This window comes from Embiotoca jacksoni, unplaced genomic scaffold (genome assembly GCF_022577435.1).
Source record: "Embiotoca jacksoni isolate LCO1_2020_lvr unplaced genomic scaffold, fEmbJac1.0.p SCAF_12, whole genome shotgun sequence".
Taxonomy (NCBI): Eukaryota; Metazoa; Chordata; class Actinopteri; family Embiotocidae; genus Embiotoca; species Embiotoca jacksoni.
Window position 1 is genome coordinate 1,545,001 of NW_027185252.1, and position 10,879 is coordinate 1,555,879.

Genomic DNA, 10,879 nt, shown 5'->3' on the forward strand with positions numbered 1-10,879 from the left:
TCAGGCTTCCCCGAACGACTCGCTCAATCACATCACAGTACGTGACGGAGTTCATCATTTTCCAGATTGAGTCCAAAACACACCGACGTAGCACGTGTGTCACGACTCAGTTCACATAAAAGAGAAAAACGATGTTATAGGTCTTACATGACGGTATAAAGTGTGCATTAGTAATGCAAGTCGAAGCCATGAACTGTACATAACAAGTGGATGGGTCTGAAAAATGGGGCCGATGCGGAAGAGCCTTGAGCTGCAATACCAGCGAGTGCCACTAGAGGTCGGCTCCAAAAAGCCTCCGGCTCCATAGACTCCCATTCAACTTCTCTCATCAAATACAAAGTCAAGAGATTTTTTTCCAGCAGTTATCTCGGTGCTGTTAGCTAAAGTCGCTCCTTCTTATTCGTTTTCCGGCGGTCCATCTGAAAATGATCCCGTCCCTAAACCTCAAAAAGCTGTGTTTTTTGGGGGCGTGTCCGTTTGATTGACAGGCCTGTGGTGCAGTCAGGTTACAGCTATCCGCCATCTGAAAGGGAGCATCTTATTGATTTTTTTCCCCCCGCCTGTTTGTAAAGAACTCACGAAAAAAACAACATCTCAAAAAAAACATATTGATGTGAAAATAACAATAACAATAAAAAAAAAAACATTCCCAGAGAGTAACGGCCTCTAAACTGCAGTGTGTGTGTGTCTGTGTGTATTATATGTGTGCTGTGAGTGTGTATTGTGGAATGAGGCCAGGCAGTTGTTGAAGAGGTGCTTGTCTTTCCAAAGAGCTATTTGTGCGTCTGATGCGAGCGCCGCCTGTGCGTGTTTGTGTTCTCGAGGCCTTCTTCTCTCGCTCGTCTCCGTCTCGACCGTCTAAAACTTGTCAGCTCGTGCGCTTTGCCGATGAAAAGCCTTCATTAAAACAAACACCAACTCGCAAACTCGATCTGCTTCTGGAAAGCACGCTGCCTGTTGAAGGCGAACACGTCGTGGGTGTTTTGTACCGGGGAACAAGTGGCAGGTTTAAAAAAAAAAAAAAAAAAAATAATAATTCCTGCGTAGGCTCCTTGAAAGCAGCATTTTTTTTTTTTTTTTTAATCTCGGTGACAGAGAAGCATCTTTTTTTTTTTTTTTGTTTTGTTTTGTTTCTTTGTTTGTCTGGGGAAACGGTGAGCACAAAAGCACTGGTCTCTGATATCCCCCGTTTCTGCTAAAAAAGGAGCTAATAGTCTCCATCTGTGCCAGCTAACCCGGCCGGGGAACCTCTTCAGGGATGCGTGTGGTTGCCTTTTCCTCTCCGGGAACTAGAGAGTAACAGGAAAGCCGACCTTCAGGGACCCCTTTCCATTACAGCTAATAGGGCCGGATAGATGCTGGTTAATGAGCCCGAGCCTTTACCCAGAGAGGCCCTTTTGTTTTTGTTAACCGTTGAGCGACGCCACAGCGAGGTTCACTTCTACGTTTCATTCAAAGCGGTTTGCTGCGGAGAGACAACGATGCTGCAAATCGACGCATCTGTTGTGCCGTCTCATGGTAGTTTAATGTAAATCTTGACTTATCACATGGAGCCCGAATTGTTTTTTTTTTTTTTTTTGAGAAGCCTCTCATTAGGGCAAGTACCCTGCACTTTTATTTAAGTTTCAGTCCGATTCAACCGGAAGAGAATCCGACAAATGAATACGAAATTAAAACGAGAAATTGAAAAGGTTTTTGACAAATGAAGGCAAAGATTTTGGCGCAAACTCAGAATCCGTCAACAAGCGTGATCGTGCTCTGCAGGAGTCCCGAGCAAACGGCAACCAGCGGTGATGTCACCCGTTGGTTTGTGAACGGTCGTTATGGAGCCTCGAGTTCAGAATTTGGCAGGAAGTGACCGTATTTGGACGAGCTGGGGGAGGAGCGAGCGGTGGATCTGACTCTATCCGATTGGAAACCCGACGATACTACGTCCCGCCCACGGATAGCTGTAACCTGACTGCACCAAAGGCCTGCCAATCAAACATACACGCCCCCAAAAACGGGTCTTTTTGAGGCTTATTTTATTATTAATGACGGATTATTTTCAGATGTACCTCCAGAAAACTAATAAGAAGGAGTGACATTAGCTAACAACACCGAGATAACTCGTGGAGGAGTTTTATTGACTGAGAATTTGATGAGACTAGTTGAATGGGAGTCTATGGAGCCGGAGGCTTTTCGGAGCCGACCTCTAGTGGCACTCGGTGGTATTGCAGCATAAGCCTCATTTTTCAGACCTGCAAGCTACTTCCACTTTTATACACAAAAAAAGTATTTTCCACAACTTTAAACATCGAAAAAAAATGATGGATGCTGCAAAAAAAATATAAATTCTTCAGTTTGGGACGTTGCGCTTCGGTGTAGAGAGTTAAAACCAGGATGTCCATGATCTCAGGACTATTTTCATCAGCCAGCATGTGAACAAGAAACACACAACTCTTCTGTGAGAAGAGTTTTAAAAATAGTTTAACTAAAAACAATAAATGGCGTCAGCAATTGAGGAAACGTTGCTGAAGGCCAAGAACAAAGGTATTTCTTAAAATGCATTGTTTTGCGAATTCGGTCCTGCATGAGAAAGATTTGGTATTGATCTTTGTGTTTACACTCCTTCCAACCTTGAGTCGGGTTTTCGCTTCGTGCCAAGTTTAGTTGGCTTGAATTATTATAATCTTATGAACTCGTTTGTTCACAAGAACAGTCTCTCTACAGTCTTTTACTACGAACAAGGAGTCAAACATGCAGCCTGTGTAAGTTGGCTGATTATTAATTTTGGCACACAACATGCTATTTTGTATTTTACCTGAACTTTTAACTGCATATACAGAATTGATGCCGTGTCATTTTAGACTTCCACCTCCATTGTTGTACAAAACAGCTTATGAAAGGTGTATATTATATCGGGGTGCCCGGTGCAAAGCTTTTTCTCTCTGAGCGAGCGCTGGATCTGACTCCAACTGATTGGGGACGCAAGGACACGATACCCCGCCCACCTATAGGGGAAACCTGACTGCGCCACAGGCCTGTCAATCAAACAGACACGTCCCCAAACACACCGCTTCTTGAGGCCTTATATCAAATTGATTAAGGGATTATTTTCTTATGGACCTCCAGAAAAATAATGATTGACTTTAGTGAACGACATCATCATGACTCGTGGAAAAAAATTGCTTGACTTTGTATTTCATGAGTGAAGTTGAATGGGAGTCTATGGAGTCAGAGCCTTTTTGGAGCCGACCTCTAGTGGCCCTGCTTGGTATTACAGTTTAGAAAACTTCTACATTAGCGTCATTTTTCAGACCCGGACGCTCCATCCACTTTTATATAAAGTCTAAGGAAATACATTTCAGTTTGAAATAAACCAGAATTATCCTTTAATAATTTAGCTGCTCTTACTTATTTCTACCAGTAGGTGTCACGAGCGAACACTGTGTTAAATGCGGCCTGGCGTAATGGACCTTTTGGCGAAACAATTGGCAGCGAGGCCTCGTTGTTTCAAACCCTGTTTTGCCATCACCACTTTACGAGTATTTAAATTGCAGATCTAAGAATAAACTTCCTGTGATCGTCTTAATGGCCAACAGAAGAGGAGAATCTCAGCCACTTTGAGCTTTTGAGCCCGAGCAGGTCGGATAGATGCGTACGGAAGCTAAAAACGTCTTTAAAGGAGTCCTTCCTGAGATTTAAATGACAAATATGAACTGTTTTAAATATATTTGTTCGCACTAATTCAAACTTTTCTCTTGTTAAAAACTTGTGGAGTGATCTTTGGCGAACAAAAGACAATATCATCTGTTATTCCATTCTATTCACTGATGAGGTGATTTCACGTCGACGTGTAGTTTATCTTCAGATGTAGTCGCCACAACATCGACAACACAAATCTTAGACTAAGTGACCCGTTTCAGACGAACTTTTGATCGTTGAAACGTGAGTCGTAAAAACGAAAGTCGATATCAATGGTGATAAAAGTTCAAAAGTTCATTTCCTCGCAGCATCTGTAGGTCCCTAAACTGCGCGTCTTCCTGTTCCTGAACATCGGAGCATTGAACTCGTTGAAGCCGTAATCCTTCCAGCCTTCATCTCGCCTGCGGTTTTTTGATGTTGTTGTTGTTGTTGTTGTTGTTGTTGTTCTCCCTCTCCGTGAAGCAGCCGAGGCGCCGCGGCTCCAAATGGCGAACGCCGACTCTGCGTCTCCTCTCGTTCCACCTTAGAGAGCGTCAGATAAATGCAACGCGCTAAGTGCCGCTGCGGCGTGATTCCTAAGTGGCGTGAGGCCGAGAGGAAAGCGCGCGCACGGAGGCGGACACGGCGGCTGCCAATTATCTGATAGAAGTTGTGTGGTTCCATTCTGTTTGTTTGTGGTTATATAGCTTTGAACTGTGTGCCGGTCTCCTACGAGCGTTTTCAGATACCGACAGTAACGTATTGTTTATGGCGCAGGGCCTCGGGCGGACAGAATGATGGATGGAAGCCGTTCGGTTTTCTTCTCACAATCCGTCTTCAAAGAAACAAATCGATCTGGAACAGAGAAGTAAGGGCGAATGGGAGAAATCACAGAAATAGACTTTCTTTATAGTGTTTTGATGCTGTGATGTGTTATTTTGTCGGGAGCATTGTGAAATCAATGTTCACCCCTCTGGAGCAGAAAAGAGCAGAGGCTTACGTATGTAAGGATTTTTAAATGTGTGTGAGTGTGTGTGTGTGTGTGTGTGTGTGTGTGTGTGTGTGTGTGTGTCATGGTGGGGGAGGAGCGGAGGGGAGCTATGAGGTGAAGGAGCAGTGCTGCGTTCAGGGTCGCTTTGCAAAGACATTTAATGACATTTAGTAAAATTTTTTTTAATCAATATTTTGATCTGTTTTTTTTTTTAATGCCTTAGACTAATTCTTTAAGTGCACTAACAAAGTTGTAATCAATTTATGAATCATTATCGACAATAAAGTCTGTGAAAGATGAGTCCTTGCAGAATGATTGACAGCTGATGCAAAACTTCTGTACATTACAGTTCATCTGCGCCATCTTTTATGTTTTTGTTTTATTTTCTGTTGCTAAAGTTTGTTTTTAATCCTTTTCTGTGCTAAATATTGGCTGACGTTAGCAGGCTGTAGTCGTCGGTTTGGGTTTGTCAGCTCAATAAGCACACGCTCACTGCTGTTCTGGACTTTGTGGTTGAACCGGAGCAGAGCTGTTGTATCATTTATCACCTCTTGAGGGCAGAATGACTCCACAAAAAAATAACAAAAAAAAATAAAAATCAACATTTCAATCTTTTTCTCCTTCACTTTCATGTCCTCTGAATCCTTTTCTTCCTTCCTTCCTTCCTTCCTTCCTTCCTTCTTCCTTTCTTTCTTTCCGTTGACCTCTCCGTTGCTCCCTCCATCTCTCTCGTGTGCCAGCTAGCAGTGTCACAAGCTTCACCGCTTTACCAATTCCATCAAAAAGCTATTTAACAAACCGCAGACCTGGGCAGCCGTGCCTGCAATGCCTCTTCTATACCTTTATACACACACACACACACACACACACACACACACACACACACACACACACACACACACACACACCTCTTTCTTTCAATCTGTCTCCCTTTATTTCTTCTGTCTCTTCCATCACCGTCCTTCTCACGTTCTCACTTTCTCTGTTTCTTTGTGTCTCTTTCTGTGTTCGTTTGTGATTTCAACTCCGCAAAACATAAAATTGAACTCATCGCAAATCTTGCACACTCTGCGTCACAACATGACGACCGTGATAATGAGTGAGATACATTAGAGGCCACAAATGTCCTCTTAATGCTTCGTGAACAACACTGGGAATGTTTCCGAACCGGTGGTTTCAAATTTGACTTGACTTCAACGTGCTTTTATAACATCTTTTAAAAAAGTAAGGTTAAAAAGGACGTCTTGAATGATGACAAACAAAAACTAAACCTTCACAAAGTCGCTTCATTCATCCATTCCCTGTTTGCTTCATCATCCACCACTGAATTTATTTTGGTGTATTTTGGTTTTTTTAACAATATGTTGATGTATTTTTTTGTCGACGCGGTGGTTTGAGCGAGCTCTGCCTTTTCTCTTACTGGCCGGCAGTCAACGCTTCAGGCTGTGCTGTCGCTTGTTTTGGGATCCATTTTTTTTTCTCACCTAGAACTGCCAAAGGTAACGCAAGCAGCCAAAGTCTCCGGGTCAATCTGGTCAGCAGCGCTTGCCTCGGCAATCACATTCATCCACCTACATAAGGCAAAAAAAAAAAACGCTGAATAAAATGAAAGAGCAACAACTTAAATTATATTTTAGTCACTTTTTTTTCCATCATTTTTGCCTCTATAAGCAGCCGCCCCCCCATCCCTCCCACCGCACACAAATAGTGCATTTTGTTTTCTATTTACGAGTGTTTCCCTATTTTCGTATTGCTTTGGGTGCAGTTTAAGTTGGCATTAATCTTAAGGGGAATTCGACAGGTGGGGGGTGCGGCGGCGTGGTGGTGGTGGTGGTGGTGTGTGTGTGTGTGGGGGGGGTCTCTGGGTAGCAGTCATTACTCAGCAGCGCTCTGTGCTGTGAACACTTTGCTCCCGATAGCGCCACGCGACACCGCAAACCCGCGCAGCGAGATCTTTCCTCCATCGCAGCTCGACGGCGGCGGGCCGCTTTGGGGCGAAGGGAGAAGTGTAGTTATACTCTGCACATACTCAGAAACTTAGATATGAATATACGTCTGGATAAATTCATAACATAAAAAAAAAAAAAAAAAAAAAAAAAAAATTCTGATATTTATTCATTCTACAATTTAAAGTTGGTGGTTGGCTGGACTGGTTGTTTTCTACAATTTCTTTAATTGAAATGTCGTTTTCATTGCTCTTGGATTGGGAGCGGGTAACTGATCCGGTTCGAGGTCAAAGGTCAAGGTCACTGTGACCCGACATCTCTGCCATTCCTGTAACTGTAATATCTCGGGAATACGTTGAGGGAATTTCTTCAAATTTGTCACAAGCGCTCACTTGGACTAAAGGATGAACTGACTTGATTTTTACAGAAACATCAGCGTGACATCACACTGTCCTGCAAAAACACTTTTCGCAACAAAACTCAGAAACACAAGGGCAGATTGCGACCACATTTCACGTGAACACATAACGGTCTTCACCGCATCTACGACGCGCCTGGAACCGCAGCTTGATTGGTTGGAACAGGCGAACAACCACAGGGGCCGTAATTCAAATTTAATATCTCTAAACACCAGTTTCTGTTGCGGTGTTGGAACAGAATCCGTCTGGCTCGTCTCGGCCTCTTTCTATAAAGGTCTTGGATGTTTCGCCCTTGGTCTGTAACTCCCTTCATGCTGCTGTGATGGCTCGGAGAGGGTGCTGTCCAGCGGGAGGCCTGAGATTGTGCTGAGACAACGGGGAAATGTCCGGGGCATGGACAGCCTGGACATCCTGGCTGACAGCAGGGTTCAGTCTGTTGTCGGTACCTGTCGGATCCTTCCTCTCTCCCTCTCTCCCTCTCTCCTTCCTACCGTCTCTGCTGCTATATTTCCATTCATAATCCCTATATATCATCTGTATCCCTGCCTTTCATCCTTTTTGTTTCTCCATTTTCTCTTCCTCACCTACAGCGCTGGCTCGAACTCAGTAAAAGACATTGAATTAGAATTAATCCTGCCTCGTTCGATTTTGCCAATAGGCACCCTGCTGGGTGGAGGAGAACGAAGGAAAAGAGGCAGAAGAAGAGAGGAGGACATGAAAGTTGAGATGAGAGGCGGCGGCGAGAAACGAGGGAAAGCGAATGGAGCGAGAGGAGAATGAGGGAGAAGCAGGGGATTCGTGGGTGATATTTTTTGGGAAATAATTTAACAAGTCAGTGTTTGTTTGCTGCTTTTGTATTGCAATAACGCTTATTTGAATTTGAATTTGCGGGGAGAAGAAAGACGGATCTCGAGGGACAAACTGGGTTTTATTCTCATTTTCTGTGCGTGATGGAGGAAAACACAAAGACTGTTTTTTGCGCTGACAAATAGACGATGAAAGTTAAAGATGACAGCCCAGATTTTAGAGCGCAACAGAAACGTAGGGGGGATAAAGATGTAACAGCCGTCTTCCCTTCAGCGAGCTGGACTCCACCTGGGAAGGTGATGTGGGCAATTCCTTAAATCCCGACCGACCAGCTGTGCACTGACTTGTGCACCGGCCTTTCGCTCAGCAGGTAATCGAAGAGCAGATTTAAAGATAACAATAATAACAGAAGAAAACACACACTGGCAGTTAGGAGGCACAAAAAGAAAACGCGGAGGAAGAGGAGTGTAATCTGTGCTGGCAGCGTGTGAGGCCCGAGAGCTCGTCTGTTTCCTGTGGATAAAATCTTTGGCCGGAGCGGGGGGACAGAGCTCTCCGCTCGCCGATGTCGAATTTCAGCTTTAAACAGGTGGCACATTACTAGCTGGCATTTGGAGAGCAGCGCTGCAGGGCGGCTTTTGCGGGCTTCTGAATTTCCGCTCTCCGGGCGGACTTTCCTGGGATGGCGATGGGCCTTTCCTGGAAGCCCTCCCCCTTTTATTCTGTTGGTCTACTCTGTTTGGTTTCAGAAAAAGAACAAACCCGGGCTCTGTGCTCACTTTCAGCATCTCTAGTGTGTAAAATAGGATGTTTGTTGAATCATGGTGCTGCACGTAGTAATGTCACCACTTTGTCCTGTTGTATTCAAGCGGCAACCAACAGTGACGTCCACCTTTTGGCGCCATCCTGCGAGTTCGCAGCGGTTTGGAGCAGGAAGTGACCATATCTGGACGAGCTGGGGGAGGAGCGAGTGATGGATCTGACTGATCTGATTGTAAACCTGAAGATACTACGCCCCGCCCACCGATAGCTGTAACCTGACTGCACCCCAGGCCTGTCAATCAAACTGACATGCCCCCAAAAACAAATCTTTTTGAAGCTTATTTTCGAATTAATGAGATTATTTTCAGATGGACCTCCAGAAAACTAATAAGAAGGAGTGACTTTAGCTCAAAGAAATTCTACTGACTGAGAATTTAAGGAGACTAGTTGAATAGAGTCATGGAGGCTTTTTGGAGCCGGCCTCTAGTGGCACTCGGTGGTATTGCAGCTTCAGGCACTTCTGCATTGGCCTTTTTTAAAAAAAAAAAAAAAAGTCTACTGCTTTTCAAGGCAGTTATGTCCTGTGTATAACTCATTCACAAACGTGTGTCATCAGGACCCAAGAGTACGCTGTTTTTAAAAAAATGTCCACGCGATAGCTGCTGCCGCTGATTTCGCTGATCAGAAAACCTTCAAAGAGGAAGTAAAGCATGAAATCACCTGCTGCAGTGTTTGGCCTAAATGAAAATCCTCCATCTCTGGGGTTTTCTTTTTTTTTTACTGACACTGTACGGCAGGCTGCCTGCGCTCCAGCAACACCTATGTGTTAAATACGTGTAAAAAGCATTTTCTACACGTGTTCGGTGTGTCGTTTCTCCAGTGAGGTGTCACAGTTCATTTTCAACCGGCACAACAACAAAAAAAAATCCCTTGTGGTGTTGGAAGACAACGTTTCAGAGATGTCAGACTATTATTACGTTTCTGCGGTGAAATCAGATGATATTGCATCATGCTGTACTTTAATGTAGTGAATACACGCTGGTGTTCTGCAGAGTCTTTGTGGATGATATGTCTGTTGAAATATGCATGAGGTCACATGCTGATGGAGTCTAGTGCCATGTAGTTCCCACCCTGTTTTCACACAATTTGGTGGACGTGAACATGTAACTGGTACTTTCAGTTTTAACCTGTTTGTCACTCGTTATGTTGGTCGGAAAAAACACAGATAGGAAAAGCATGAACGGCCTATTGTTTGTACGGAGAGACACCCAGCAAATTAGTAACTCCTACATAAAGTGATAGCGTGAAGAAAAACTGCCCTAGAACAGGAAGAAAAACCTACGACAGAACCGGGCCGAGAGGTGGGCGGCCATCTGCCTCGACCGGTCGGGGTCAGGGGAGAGCAGAGGTGGAAAAGAGCAGCGTAGAGATACGGGAGACAAAAAGCAGGCCCACGGGAATGAATTTATTGTCATGGCAACAGTAAACACTGTTTTAAAAAAACTGTTTCCGATTTTGCTCTTGTACCAATCCATTTGCCCAAACAGCCTCGTTCTAAACAGAAAAATCTCACATCATCTAACCTGCATCACTTTCCGAGACACCAGACTGTTGTTATTTACACGACCGCTAGAGGGCGCTTTACTTAATAAGCTTCTTGCACAAAAGAGCTGTGGGGTTGTGTTTTTTGAGGACAGTCTCTTAATATCCGGGACGTGTGGTTGGTCCACAAATCTGGCAACAGCTGTCACCTTAAAATGCTGAGAAGACATGAATTAAAATGAAAAATAGATGACAAAAATCAGACCCACATTTCTCTGAGAAAAACTAGGCTGAAATGTCTCATGTTAACTGATTAAAACTAAACCAAAATTGTAATTAAATGACTCAAATGTGGCTACAAAATAAACAGTGCGCCAGCTAATGACAAGCGATGGTCAAAGAGAGCAGCACAGGACGTCGCATGTTTTTCACTTCACAGTTCTGTCACGTATTAAACATATTAACATGCTAACAGGAGAGCCGAGCAGAGAACCCCGCCAGCACATGATGAGGCTTGAATATATGACCCATTTTTCACAGTACTGTGGTGGTCTAAAACTCTACTAAACCTTTCTACTACTATGATTAAAATTAAACAAGATGTAATGTTTAATTCTACAGCTGAGAAAGTTATTCATGGTTTTCTCGGCAAAGAGTCCGTCATGTTTCGCGGCAGTCAAACCTTGCTGCCTTAAAAAAAAAGTCAAATGTTTGCATTTCCTTCCTCTTTCCGAGGACAACACAAG